The following is a 16048-nucleotide window of genomic DNA, read 5'->3' as shown; positions in this document are numbered from 1 at the left end:
CCAGCGAGTCTTAAAAAAAAAAGTAAATTAATAGAAATAAGATAAAAAAAAGCGGGCGCTAGAGAGAGAGAGAGAGAGAGAGAGAGAGAGAGAGAGAGAGAGAGAGAGAGAGAGAGAGAGAGAGAGAGAGAGAGAGAGAGAGAGAGAGAGAGAGAGAGAGAGAATCAAGTGCAGTCATGCATTAGATCATAATGCATACACAAATTAAAGTATATAAAACAGTTTAGCTTACAGGCTCTACAGTTAAGAGTAAATGCGTACTCTCACGCTAAATCATTATATATACGAATGTAATACATTCTTGGTGCAAAGGTACTAAGGGCGGCGTCACATCGGGCAAATTTCTTTCAACATGTTGACTGTTTTCATTGATGATCTCGCGAACCCAAAAAGATTGGCGTCACACAGGGACTGGAGCGTTGGGATGATGCCTCGTCGTTCCAACAACTATAAACCCCGAGCCAGCATCTCTTCAGCCACTTCACCATGAATAAGAATATTGAGGTACTGAAAGACTGTGTTGCTGCATTGCACATAATGAGGTATGAATCTTTTAGAGACTTTGGTGAAACTTTTGCTTTTGCCTTAGGCATGTGAAAAAGCTTGTGATAGAGCCTGGCACAAAGCTTTGATCTCCAAACTACCCTCCTACGGCTTCTATCCTTCTCTCTTTAACTTCATCTCAAGTTTCCTTTCTGACCGTTCTATTGCTGCTGTGGTAAACGGTCACTATTCTTCTCCTAAATCTATTAACATAAGTGTTTCTTAGGGTTCTGTTCTGTCACCCACTCTCCTCCTAATATTCACCAATGATCTTCTAAACCAAACTTCTTGTCCTATCCACTCCTACGCTGATGATACCACCCTGCACTTTTCCACGTCTTTTCATATACGTCTAACCCTTCAGGAAGTAAACAGTTCACGCAGGGAAGCCACAGAACGCCTGACTTCTGATCTCTCTAAACAGAGAGGGACAGAGCAAACTTAGTATTGTTCAGTACCTCAAAAACTCAGTTGTTCCATCTGTCAACTTGACACAACCTTCCAGACAACTATCCCCCTCTTCTTCAATGACACTCATCTGTCCCCCTCTTATACACTGAACATCCTCTGTCTGTCTCTGTCTGTCTGTCTTGCAATCTAAACTGGAAACTTCACATTTCATCTCTAGCTAAAACAGCTTCTATGAAGTTAGGTGTTCTGAGACGTTTCTGCCAGCTTTTCTCACCCTTCCAGCCGCTAACTCTGTACTCAGGTACAGGGGATTCAGTCATACCGCTCTTCTAGACAGGGTGGAATCAAAAGTTTCTCGTCTCATCAACACCTCTCCTCTAATTGACTGTCTTCAGCCTCTTTCTCATCGCCGTAATGTTGCATTTCTTGCTATCTTCTACCGTTATTTTCATGCTAAATGCTCTTCTGATCTTGCTAACTCCTCCCGTGGCCTCGCTGCACAAGACTCTTCTTTCTGTGACCCCTATTCTGTCCACCTCTCTAATGCAAGAGTTAACCAGTATTCTCAATCATTCATCTGTTTCTCTGGTTAATTCTGGAACTCAATGCAGCTTCCCTATTTCCACCTTCCTATGACTTGAATTCTTTAAAGAGGGAGGTTTCAAGACACTTATCCTTCAATTTTTGACTACCGCTTTGGTCCCTATTCGGGGACCGGCATCTCAGTGGGCCTTTTTTTTTTTTTTTTTATTTGATTTTTGGTGCCCTTGTCCGGTGTCCTTCCTACATAAAAAAAAAAAAAAAATGTATTGCGACTTCAGAAGCCCCAGAAGAGGCAGTGGATGCGTCCTTGCTATTGACAAGAATGCTGTCTCTCTCCATTGGCTCTTTGCCAGATTTTCCTTGAATAACTCGTGGCGGTGATCACATGGCATAAGATGATCCTTCACTAGCTCAGTCAGTTTGTGCCGAGCTTGCACATTCCAATAAAAATTTAGCGCGGGACTCCATCACGACACATTATTTATCTTGGCAGCTGCAGTTGTCAAATAAGTGATATAAACACATTCACACACCAGACAATCAAATCACAATCACACAGTCGCACATGTACTTCGTTTTTTTTTTTTTTAATGTAGCTGACAGCTTGTCTCATAAAGTACAAGAGTTTATATTAATTTACATTTATAGCTTGCAGTGCGACAGTCATTTGACTCTGAATACTCCCAACATGTCTGGCAACACAACCGTTTTCTTTTCCTCCCAACATCCTAAATCCTGTTGCTCGCTGTTCGTTTTGCCCAACAGTCAACAAAAATGGTCAACGTGTTGGAGAAATTTGTCCTGTGTGACGCCGCCTTAATGAATCAACAATAACTTAATTAAGCAAACTCAGCATTTAGAAAAAAAAAAAAAAGGATCTGGTAACCATTAACAAGGTGAAGAAGGGAAGCCAAAGAGTGGCAGAGTACGAGTATAAACAAATATACACGCTACTGAAAAAAGAAAAGAAAAAACAGCAAGCTGTCTTGTCGTTATATATATATATATATATATATATATATATATATATATATATATATATATATATATATATATATATATATATATATATATATATATATATATATATATATATATATATATATATATATATATATATATATATAATGCAACCTTGTAGGCAGGGTGTTTATGCCTAACACTACATTACGATAACACCGAAGAACCTCGTGTGCTCGTGTGTTAAATAAACAAAATTTAAAAATAGCAATGTGGTCTGCCCACAAACTTTTTTCTCCTACTTTCTTTAATTTTCCTAACTTTTCTTTCTTCTTCTGTCCAAACTCTTTATTCTTCACCACCTTTCTATCAGTTCAGTTCAGTGCGGCAGAGTATGAATGAAATGAATTCGTTTTCCTAACGAAATGCAACTGAAAATAATAATAATGAACTGAATATTATTAAGAAAGATGACATTGGAAAAATACAAAAAAAAAAAAAAAAAAAAAAAAATTAACCGCGGTGAGGAAGGAAGGGACACAAATAATGAAACATCAAGCTGGTCACACAGAAAGTTAAGTAGCAAGCGGCTGGAAAAGAAGTGGTGAGATGTGACTGAGAAGTTAGAAAAAAGTTAGAGCAGCTAGATCACGACAGAAATGAAACAAAGTTGTTATTTGTGGGGAAGATTCGTGGAATGTCTTTGTGTTGCGGTTGTGATGGCTGCTGTTGTTGCTCCTCAATTGTCTATCTACTATCTATTTTTTTCCTACGCATAAAGGAGACTGGCCAATAGCAAAAAAAAAAAAAAAAACAGTGAAGAAGAGCCGGTGAACTGCCACTCCTCAAAAAATTGAGTAGAAGAGAATTCAAGTCTGACTGGCCACTTACGTAGTTCTAAAGAGATCTTGATGCTTCTCTCTGCATAGAAATGAGACTGGATGACCAAAGAAAACGAAACAGCTTAGAAAATTGGGAGGAAAAAAGCCAGCCGATTGTCATTCTCAGCTAAACGACAAGAGTTCTAAAGATGTGATCGTGCTTTGCCGCCATCCAGAGCACCATAGAATTTAGTTTTTATTTCATGAGGAAAAAGAGAATATGAAGTTAATAGGAAGTCTTTTCCATTATATATATATATATATATATATATATATATATATATATATATATATATATATATATATATATATATATATATATATATATATATATATATTATTCTCTGTAAGACGGGTACCGGGTTAGGGCAACAGCAAGAGCAATAACAAAAAATTCCCACTGAGGTGCCAGTCCAGCTAACTGAGAGACTTAAGCAAAATATAAGTGTCTAAAAATCTGTATATAAATATGAAAAAAAAGAAAAGGAAAGTCAAACAGTGAAAGGGATAAAATCTATGTTCTTTGTGTGTGTAATATAACCCACACAGCCCACCGAACACTCCGCAGCCTCCAAGGTTCTCCCAGGCCAGTGTTTTGTTTCCTTATCTTCACACAACATGAAAGCTCGTAACCCTAAACGTATTGGCTAACTCTTTTTGTGTACACCTTGTGCGATATTTGCGTTATGTCACCAGAACTTCCCATACCCCCACCAGTCTCCCCCCACCTCCACCCTGAGAACAGCCTACAGGTGGTAGTGGGTAGGATGGGGAGGGGTGGGGTTGGGCTGAGCCTCCCGCCAAGCCACCTTATGTCACCTGAGGACCAGCGTCAGACCAGCACCACCTGCCTAACTATTTCACCATGATTGGAGTCTTAAGTAATTTTGTCAGATTTTCCCTCAAGGCTTCCCGTTTACCTCGTCTTTCTTAATTATTCATTTTTTTTTACAATTTTGCTAAACTGCTCCACAAGAATGTCAGCACGCCTGGTATTTTGTGATTACTGAATTGGATATGATTTTGTCAGATTGCTTCCCAAACCTGTACTCTGGACTTCATCTTTGTTAATCTATATCAGTCAGAGTTCTCAATCAGCCTACATACCTCTTTGTCTCCCAAATTTCGAGATAAAATTAGCAATGGCCGATAAACCTATTAAAAAATGAGATATAAAAGTAAGGTTTTATTAGAAGTTAACAATAAACAAATGCATTTTGAGAGGAAGTTTGGGCCTGACGATTTCTCTCAAGGTAGTGTCGTACTTGCTCCGAACAATACATTCCCTGTGAGCAGCGCAATCTGTTATTTTCATTCAAGACATCCCTGTTTCTTGTGATATCAAGATACTTCAGCATCAACACACGAGGGTGAGGTCATAAAAACACAAGAACATAAGGGAGGCTGTAAGAAGCTGTCAGGCCTACATGTGGCAGTCTCTGCATGTAGCATACCTAACTATTTCCATCTATGATCCTCATCCATAAATTGTCTAATTGTCTTTTGAAGCTCCCTAATGACTCAACGCTAACAACCTAATTACTGAATATATTTCACTCGTCTATGACTCTATATGAGTACCAATCCTTTCTTATTTCTTTTTCAAATGTAGCGTTATCAAGCTTGTACACATTATTTCTTTTCCTGTCCTGATTACTGAACCTAAGAATTTTGCTTATGTCACCTTTGTTAATATCCCCTATACCACTTTATCAAGGTCACTTCGTACCTTACACTTCTCTAAGGAATGTAAATTTAAAAGGTTCACTCTTCTTTCGTAAGGAATACTCATCATCCCCTGTATCATTTTAGTTATTCTTTGTACTGATTCTAATAGACCAGAACTGCATAACATAATCTGGATGAGGTTGTATGACCATTTTGAATCAAGCGTTTGCGGGGATTCCTCGGTCGGCGGCTCTGCCACACGTATACCACGACGCACCTCATGTCAGGTACTTCTTATCTCAAAATCAAATGGTGTTGTAGTATGTATACACTGTGATGCTCTAAAAAGGCAAGTTAGTGTAATATATACTTTTTTTTTAATGATACATGAATTGTCTTTTACAAACACTATAACAGTTGTCAACGTTTCCTCCAGGCGTTGCCACGTCTCCGTGGGTGAGCAAGTGAGGTCACATGGTCAGAGTCACCGTGGTAATTCATCGGTCACTTCCTCTCGCGCTGCCAGCAAGGATGGAAGCTGCTTCTCCTGCTTGCTCTTGTCACGTCCACAGCCGAGAAAAAGAGCTTATTTACTTTGTAAATAAGTATTTTTGGAAGAAAAAAGGCTAATAGGGAGCCATTATTTGGCCCCTCAAGAGCTGTTGCCCGAACAGCGAAAACCACCAACGTGAGTGAGGCACCACATGGCACAGAGGCCATCAGCACATCCTGTGTTCTCCTCATCAACAAAGAACCGCCCTGCAACCATAACCAACGTTGATGACTTTGACAAACCTGTGATGAGAAGGACAGTTTTAGGATTTTACGCAAGGAAGGAGATCCTTACACTGCACAAAGTAAAGGAAGAATTGAAGGAAAATATTTCCTTCAAAGAATGCACTGAATCTCTACGAAAGATTTTTAAAGAGATTGGATTCAGATACGGAAAAGTTGATGGTCGCAGATTCCTCATGGCGCGGAGCGATGTTGTTGCTGCTCGTACGCAGTTTTTGAGAGAAATGTGGCGTCTGAAGCAGTCTTCCCAGGCGAGCATCGTTTACCTGGATGAGACCTAGGTTAACTAAAGTTACACCGTAGGAAAATGCTTGACTGACACCACATCTGAAGCAGCAACAGGAGTACAACCATCGACAGGAAAGGGAGGCAGTCTCATAATTCTCCACGCAGAAACAAGAGATGGTTTGATCAACAATGTAGAACTGATCTTGCAGGCGAAAAACGACGGGGATTACCTCAAACAGATGAATTCTATGGTGTTTGAGGAGTGGTTCAGGAATTAGCTGCTGCCCAACATCGCACCACACTCCGTCATCGTCAAGGATAACGCTCTCTACCACTCTGTGCTGCAAGAGAAAGTACCAAGCTCATCGTGGAGGAAGGCGGAACTGAAGGAGTGGCTTGAAAGGAAAGGTCAGAGCTGTATGATCTTACGAAGAAATTTGCAGTCGGCAAAAAAAAAAAAAAAAAAAAATCACATTGACAGAATTGCAGACATGGCAAGGCAAAGGTTTGTAAGGTTACCACCGACCACTGTCTCACTGAGCTCATATGGGCTCAGGTCAAATCGTATATCGCCAAGCAAAATAACTTTAAAATGGCTGACTTGAAACATCTCGTGAAGGAAACCCTGCGTCACATCACGTCACACAACTGGATGCAAGCTGTTGGCCATGCTGAACTCCTTCAAGAGGAAGATAGGTGACAAGACATAGCGGTGGATCACTTCGTGGATTCTCTGATCATCGACATTGCTGAAGCTTCAGACGAAGAGCAGTCTGATTAATGATCAGAGAGAGGATTAGTCCTCCAGGGGAAACCCCTCCCCCCAAAAAAAAAAAAAAAAAACGCGCCTATATTTTTACTCGACGGTGGTGTGGGAAAAAAAAAAGTCGTAACTAAAAGAGTAAGAATATAACATCATAATTTAAGGGAAACAGTATATCCAAAAGGAAACCTATTATATTTAAACAAAATTCACAATGGAGAGAGAGAGAGAGAGAGAGAGAGAGAGAGAGAGAGAGAGAGAGAGAGAGAGAGAGAGAGAGAGAGAGAGAGAGAGACGGATGGGTGGACAGGTGGAGAGACAAATGGAAGGAGGTGTATGGTTAAGACTCAAAAACGACGACCCAAAATAAACGTGGGGAAAAGATGTTTAGGGAAAGAAAGAATCGGTAAACCAGACGACAGAGGAGTCTTCTCACTGGGGCTTCATTCAGGTTAAAAGTAAACTGTGCACAGGAGAGAAGAGCTGGAGACAAGCTGGCCAACAAACATAAACCAAGTTGACTACTAAGCGCATCAACAGTTATGAAACAAAGAAGCAGTGAGGCAGAAGCAATATTTGAATTACGAATATTATTACAATTGCATTACAACGCCAATGGAAAGGCTCTCAGTGGGTCTTTCAAAATGTATTTCATCTCCCGAAATTATACGATATTTGATAGAAAAAAGAAAAAGTGTCGAGCCATATATATATATATATATATATATATATATATATATATATATATATATATATATATATATATATATATATATATATATATATATCATAGAGGACTTGTACTGCAGGATTTATTATCATATATGATTTATGCATTATATAAACCGAAATAATGATAACTATTTTAAAGATAACGAATTCGATGTTACGATAAATAAATAAATAAATAAATAAATAAATAAATAAATAAGTAAATAAATAAATAACGATGATTATGATCCGCGTGACGAAGATAACGATACGAGTTTCCACGATAACGATGCGATTTCATTTTCTACGATTTCGATGCGATTTCATTTTCTACGATAACGATGTGATTCCATTTTCCACGATAACGATGCGTTTGATTTTCTACGATAACGATGCGATTCCATTTTCCACGATAACGGTGCGATTCCATCTTCCACGATAACGATGCGATTCCAGTTTCCACGATAACGATAAGAGTTTCCACGATAACAATGCGATTCCAGTTTCCACGATAACGATGCGATTCCACAATAACGATGCGATTCCACGATAAAGATGCGATTCCACGATAACGATACGAGTTTCCACGATAACGATGCGAGCGATGGCGATAGCTAAACGATACAAAGTGTACTTAGCTACATTGGTACTAGGACGAACCCTTTCTCGCCAAGGGTCCATCCCAGTCCCGTGGGTGCGAGGGCAGTGACGCTGCAACCTTGCAGCGCCTCACACGGGTCGCCACGAGCACTGACCCACCACACACCACTCCCCAACCACCGTCATGAAGTGAGCCCTTTTCTCCCCTAAAGGACCCCTCGTACTGTCAGTGTCTGGTGCATGGTGCACAGCGTGCCCTCGTTCATGGCGAGTTGTTCAGCCCGGTGTCATCGTTCACCAGACTCTATGGAAGGAGCCCTTATCTCCCCATTAGGAGAGCATGCATGGAGAGCACGAATGAAGCAAACCGGGCAGTAGGATTAATTTTTGTTGCTAAAGAAGAAGTCTAGAACTATTATTAAAGATATACATCTACATAGATTATGCTGTGCATTTTTGGTCCCCATGTTACAGGAAGGGCAGTCTATTAGAATGACTGCCATTGGAAAATGACTAAAAGTATATAGGAGTATAAGGAGCATTCCTTGCGAAAGAAGACTGGTTTTCAATTTACATTCCTTACAGAGGCGTAGGTTAAGTGGGAACCTGACAGAGGCCTTTGAGTGGTATGGGGCAGTGAAATATAGTCAGCCTGGTTGCATGGTGCACACCAGAATTGTGGGATACATGGAAGGGTGCATGACACGACCAGTGTGTACAAGAGTGCTGAGTATGAAAAGATATAAATTGTGATTAAAGTATTACAAATTCATGTATTATATTGATATATTACAGTACACGCACACGCAACTCGCGCCTTAAGACTAGAGAAAAATGACAAATATTTATGTAATTCTTTTGTAATTAGTTGTCCAAGGCTCAAGTGTACATAAACTGGAAAAGGACTAGAAATGAAAAAAAAAAAAACTGACATTGAAAAAATTATGCGAGAAAATAAGAGAGAAAAAAATACAGAAGGAAGACGAGAAGTATAGCAGGATAGCCGACTTTGTTTGTTGGGGAACGTGTAGGTGCTTCGCTGTTGAGTTGAGGTGGGAGTGTGGATGTTTAAAGGCCGGTGCAGCAGCCTTGCCTGGCACTTTCCCAAATAAGGCCTGACTCACTTTGCTTTCCTTCACAAGCACTACACTACATTACAGGTGGAACTTTGCCTGGCGCCACAGGTGTGGGCATCCATGAAGAGGTTTGACCAGTCGTAGTTTACATATAAGAGAAATGAATATAATGAGTTTATTGATATATCGGACAGAACTCAATGATGGTGGTGGTGTTTCTTTTTTATTTTTCCTCTGATAGCGGTGGTGCTGCTTTTTCTTCTTCTTCTGACTGGCGATGATGCCGCTGCTTCTTCCTCTGATAGCGTTGGTGATAGTTCTTCTTTTTCTTCTTTATCCTAGACTAGGGGTTAGGGAGGTGCTGCACAATCACTTCCCCTGCTCCCCAGTCAGTTAGGTTGGTGGTCGGTACAGTTGGAGTTGCTCTTTGGAGTTCCCAGGATGGCGATGGTGCTTCTTCTTCTTCTTCTTCTTCTTCTTCTTCCTCTGATGGCTGTAATGCTTCTTCTTCTTCTTCTTCTTCTTCTGATTGTGGTGTTTCTTGTTCTGGTGGTCAAAATCAGATTTGGGGGTAGGGAGGTGGTGCACACTCACCTCCCATTCTCCCCAGGGTCAGTCAGGTGATGGTCTGAGTCAGAGTCAGAGTAGGAGGTACTGCACACTCACCTCCCTTGCTCCTCCGAATCAGTGAGGTTGGTAGTGGTCAGTCAGGTGGTCAGTCAGACTGATAGTCTTTGGAGTTGCCAGGATGAGTCAAACTGGGAGATTGGGTAGGGAGGTGCTGCACACTCAACTCCCTCTGCTCCCCCGAAGCAGTGAGGTTAGTGGTTTTCGGAGTTGCCAGGATGAGTCAGTTTGGTAGTCAGAGTCAAACTGGGAGACTGGGAAGGGTAGGGAGGTGCTGCACACTCACCGTCCCATGCTTCCTTACTTCAGTCAGTTCGGTGGTCTGCTGCCAGTCAGTAGGTGGTCAGAATCAGTTAGGAAGGTGCTGCACACTCACCTCCCCTGCTCCCTGCCTCTTCTTCCTCTGATGGTGGTGCTTCTTGTTCTTGTTCTTCTTGGTCAGTCAGGTTGGTGGAATTGCCAGGATGAGTCAGGTTGGTTGTTAGAGTCAAACTGGGAGACTGGGGAGGGTAGGGAGGTGCTGCACACTCACCTCCCGTGCTTCCCAGGGTCAGGGTTGGTGGTCAGGTCAGTAGGGAGGTGCTGCACACTCACCTCCCATGCTTCTCAGGGTCGGTCTTTGGAATTGCCAAGTCAGTCAGGTTGGTGGTCAGAGTCAGATTCAGATTCAGAGTCAGTTAGGTTGGTGGTGCCAGGATCAGGTTAGTATTTTTTTTTCTTAATGTTTTAAACTTTTTTCTTGGGAGAGTTAATCATTAATTTTTTATTTATTTATTTTTTCCAGGGTCAGGTTGGTAGCTCGTATCTTTTATTTATTATTATTTTTATATTTTTTTTTTATCTTTTATTTATTTTTTTTGCCTGGTAGGTGAGGAGAGAAGGGAAGTGCTATGCACTCACCTTTATTTTTTATTTATTTATTTATTTTTCATTTTTTATCTTTTTGTTTTTCATATTTAAAAAAAAAATTTTTTTCCTTTTTCGCCTGGTAGCCCGTAGACTTGCCAGGGCTAGATAGGGAAGAGAAGGGAAGCGCTGTGCACTTACCTCCCTTGCTCTCCTGGAGGTGGTAAGGCGGTGCCTTCCTCCCCTGGGGAGGGTAGGGAGGTGCTGCGCACTCACCTCCCCTCCTCCTCGTGGGCAGCTCTATCACCGTACCTGTGTGTTTGAGGCACACATGGTGATGGAGGGATGCTCTTTCAAGATCTTTGTAAGTTCCGAGAGGGGGGCTCAAATCTACGGGCCCCTCACGCCTTTTTTTTTTTTTTTAAGTTGGTCTATTTCCCAATCTTATGTGAATTATTTTTTATTACATTATTTGTTTATTATATTTTGTATGGGCCTCCCCCCACACCCTGGGTTCCCAAGACTGTCATTCTATCCACTAGACTCGCGCTACGGTAGAGAAGATACATGTGAACACATGATTTATCTTCCTGTGTTCATGAAACACCAAAAGTTCAATAAGAAAAACTGCTGCTGATTCTAATGTGAACGAACATTCATTCTCACAGCGATAATTAGATAATTTTTGTGGACTTTTGGGAATATGTCATGGAGTGCAAATAGCAGTAGATGAGATCAAAGAATTTGACAGCGGCGGGCATTCCTTAGGTCTTTAGCCGGGAGTGTGTTTATGCTTCATAGGTATAAAAAAGAATACTGCATGAAAAAGAAGAAAGACATGTGCCCCTTCCACCCTTGCTCCCCGCGAGGCGATACGTAGTGAAGTGTATTGCTGTTGTTGTTATTATTATTACTATTATTGTTTATTGTTATTATTATTATTATTATTATTATTATTATTATTATTATTATTATTATTATTATTATTACCGTCATCATCATCATCACTACCATCATCGTTGTGCAGCTGGCCTGTGTCCTTTTATTTCCCTGTCGTATTTGTAACGCTGCAGACCACCTTGTTGTTTATTCTTGATGCACTGCACGGTGTTATTGGCATTTACTTCTGTTTTCTACTGTACTGAATCTATTTGTTTTGCAGAATTGATTTACTATCATACTACTTGATTTTTGCCAAGTTAATATTTATGTTGATTTACTTATTTGTGTTGTGTAGGATACTTTCTACTTACGTGTTTTTCTTCCTTTATGTTCACTAGGTAAAGGTGCACACTGGAATTATAAATGTTACTAATAATGATAATACTGATTATGGATGACAAACTAAACTGATGAATAAACATCGAAAAATTCATTTTAATAAAGCACATCCTGCATAGTGCTTTGTACGAAGTGCCGCGCACGGGTGCCGTCCAGAGTCCCTCCTGGACAATTTCCCCCATGACATCTTCCCCTCTGAGGTATTCCCCCCCTGGACACATTCCCCTTCTGGACACATTCCCTCCTGGACACATTCCCTCCTGGGCATATTCCCCCCTGGACATTTTCTCCCCCAAACATCCCCTCCCTCCCTATTTCCCTCCGTCCTATTTGATTTACACACTGCAGCATTTGTTATATTGAGTTACTTTTCCATTTGTGTAGCATCCCATTCAATATGAAAAACAAAACAGTTTAGTGTATTGTTTCAGTTCAAACAGTGTTCCACGTATCGTTATCGTCATCCTGACACTGAATCTCAAGTTAGTTCCTGCCACAGCCCTCGCACGACATGGAAGTAGTGAAAACAAGTAGAGGAGGGGACAAGATTTGCTGCGAAGGCTACATGTACACTAAGAGAGATACGAAAAAGACACTCATTCGATGGGAGTGTACGCAGAGAAAAAACAGAGGATGCAACGGTGCAATAACAACAAGCCTGACTTTGGGTGATGTGAGAGTAACTGTGGTCCATAGTCATGACGGTGATCATTCTAGTGTTGAAGCAGAGAAGTTGCGATGCAGTATTCGTGAAAAAGTAAAAAACATCAAGCGAGAGCACTGCTTGTATACTCGCCACAGCCATTCAAGAAACTCCTGAGCCTGTGATAGTACATCTAGGAAATCAAGAATCAGTGAAAAAAAAAATATCCGACGTCAGAGGCAGGGTTCACTTCCAAAGGCCCCGGTATCGCTGAGAGAATTTCATGTTCCTGATGAATGGTCAACAACAGGCGGTGAGCACCCACAACCATTCTTAATACGAGTACATGACAGTGGGCCGCAGTCTTCAAACAGAATACTTGTTTTTGCAGTTGATAATGTTCTGCAACACTTAGCTTCGTCTGATAAGTGGTAGGTGGATGGGAATTTTTCCTTAGTCCCCAGTATATTCATGCAGCTGTATGTTATTCGTGTGTCATTGGGTAATACGGCAGTTTCAGCTATTTATGGCTTGTTACCAAACAAACAACAGCGGTTATGAAGCACTCATCAAAGCAACAGTAAACAGATGTGAGGAATTGAGATTCACTCCTGATACAACTGTTACTGTCACGGACTTCAAGACATCTGCCATGAATGCTATTCAAATAGTCCTCGGTCACCATGACAGAACGCAGGGCTGCTTTTATCATCTAACGCAGAGTACTTGGAGGAAAATTCAAGAACTTGGTCTTGTTCAAAGATACAGAAATGAAGAAGAAATTAAACACTTTGTTGTCAAGCTCGATGGTACAGCAATTTTACCCTTGGCTGACGTTGAGGAGGGAATGGAACTGAAAACTGCAGCTCCTGAAGGGCTAGAGGAACTAGTTCATTATTTTTATTCGACTTATGCATCTGGAAGTATTAGTCGTGTACAGCCATCACAGAATAATGTTCTATCATTACGACTTCGGCGCCGTCCACGTCTTTTTCCTCCACAAACTTGGAACGTGCACGACGTTACACTGGCATGCATATATATATATATATATATATATATATATATATATATATATATATATATATATATATATATATATATATATATATATATAATATATATATATATATATATATATATATATATATATATATATATATATATATATATATATATATATATATATATATATATATATATATATATATATATATATATATATATATATATATATATATATATATATATATATATATATATTAGTCCTGTAGGAGGGATACTTTTTGTATAATTTTTGTGTGTTGCACACATGTTCTATAATATTATTTGTGTTACTGCTGTGTGATTTTATACAATTGTACCTCTATATACGTATTTCTCATTCTTATTATTATTGTTCTTGTAATGCTTTGTGCCACCCATATCTGTATGTTTTGTTCGCTGCGAGGTCGCAGCTAAGGTGTGGCCGAGCTGTCACTGTATTCATGTATATATTGTAATTTCATTTTCTTTTCTTCTTGTTCTTGTTCTTGTTCTTGTTCTTATTATTATTACTATTATCATTATCATTATGATTATTATCATTATTACTACTATTATTTTTCATTTTCACTTAAGACACTTCACGACTGTTTTGTCTTGGTGGGGTCACTCTTTGGCGTCTCCCGCTCGCTTTACTTAGTCTCAAAAAGGCTCCCGGGCCACGCTCTCTGTACCACCGGTTCTTTCAATATACTGGAGCCGTTTAAGCAATGATTGCTGTTCCCCTTGCACCTGTGACAATACTTAAAGGACTTGCAGTGCTCCCTAGCAGAAGGTCTCACCAACGCCAATATATAACTTTGACATTGTTTCGGAACTTCTACTTTTAACACTCCGGAAAGTGAATGGTGGTACTCTAGGGTAGCCCGTAAGCCGGCAGGTCCTCATGATGTTGGCTTTGTCTTTTTTGGCTGAATGGACTTAAAAGTAAGGTATGCTCCTTGTTTGTTTATTTACTTGTTTTAAGTGTGTGACTTTTATCAAGCCGTGAGAACCGATGGGGTGGTTTCGACATCACCACAAGGAAGGAACAGCCTGGGTGTGTTGAGGTCTGGAGGCCGTGGCCTATCTGCAGGTCAAGGACGAGTGGCCAAGAGTGACAGTTACCGAATAAAGTTTTATTTTTTCCTTCCTCCCCCGGCTTTGTGCGCAGATGACTGAGTTCCCGACACACAGGCGAGGGTTCATAAACAGCTGCTGGAGGATGGACGCCAGTCTTGGAGAACACCAAGCCTGCCATGTCCCTCTTCAGGCTGCTGGGTAAGGTGCTACTGTATACTTTTGTCCTTGATTCTGCAAGTAACCACCTCGCGAATCTAAGTAGTTTCTGTGACATTAACTGCAATACGTCTTTATGCCAATCTGAGTCGATTTGGGTAAGTGTTTAAAGTTATGTACGTGACTGCTGACTCTTGGTGTGACAGCCGCGTTACAGGTGGTGGTGGTGGTAGTGGTGGTGGTGGTGGCGGCGGCGGCGGCGGCCAGCGCCTTCCGGTCATCCGCGGATGACGTTCATTTCCTCTTGTGGACCAGGTAATGAGATATCAGGTGTTGATCCATCTGGCCGCTTCCTGCAGGTCACAATACGTGTATAAATAACGTATAGATAAATGGTAGGAAGTATATTTATGTTGTTTAATTTCAAGTTGCGCGTCATCCTCGCCAGGAGTAATCCAAGCGATGACGAGTACTACCGCCTGGTGTTCGGAGACGCCACCAGCCTGGCCGCCTCCCCTCTCAGGCCCGCGGACCCCACGGTGGTGGTGGTTCACGGTTTCACCTCAAACGGATTCACCAGCTGGCCGGTTCGTGCTAAGACAGGTGCGTGGTAATTCCGTCCATTCTTTTATTTGTCAAGAGGGAGGGAAAAGATTAATTTGCATTATGAGGTAGTGCTTTTTCTTGTCTTTAGCAGAGCGGTGTTAGGTTATTGATTGCGTTAAATTATTCCCTTTACTAATATCCTGCGGTGTTTGGATGCTTAGCAGTCATTTGGCTCTCGGTCCATCAGAGCTGCTGAGTCGCGGGTCGTACAACGTGATTTCTGTGGACTGGGAGCACTTGGCTGAGTCGCCGTGGTACCCCCAGGCCGTCCTGCACACACAGCTGGTCAGTGACGCGCTCTGCCGCACGCCTATAAACATGCTGGTGTCAGGTTAGCACAGATTTATTAATGTATTGTTGCCGTACTGCCGGTGGGTGGCTAGGTGGGGGAGCGCACGGCTCGCCTGCTGGAGTGGCTGCAGGAGGCGGCGGGGCTGGACGTGACCCAAGTGCAGGCTACGGGGCACTCCCTCGGGTCCCACGTATGTGGCGCCATTGGTCAGCATCTTGAAAAGTTTCGTCTCCCCTTCATCACAGGTCAGTCTGCGCCTCATTCTGATGTCAGCCAAACAGCCATTTATGGAAAAACAAGTCACACATTGCT

The sequence above is a fragment of the Scylla paramamosain genome, chromosome 2 (assembly GCF_035594125.1).
Source record: "Scylla paramamosain isolate STU-SP2022 chromosome 2, ASM3559412v1, whole genome shotgun sequence".
Lineage (NCBI taxonomy): Eukaryota > Metazoa > Arthropoda > Malacostraca > Decapoda > Portunidae > Scylla > Scylla paramamosain.
The sequence above is the reverse complement of the archived record's forward strand: the minus strand, read 5'-3'. Positions refer to the sequence as shown.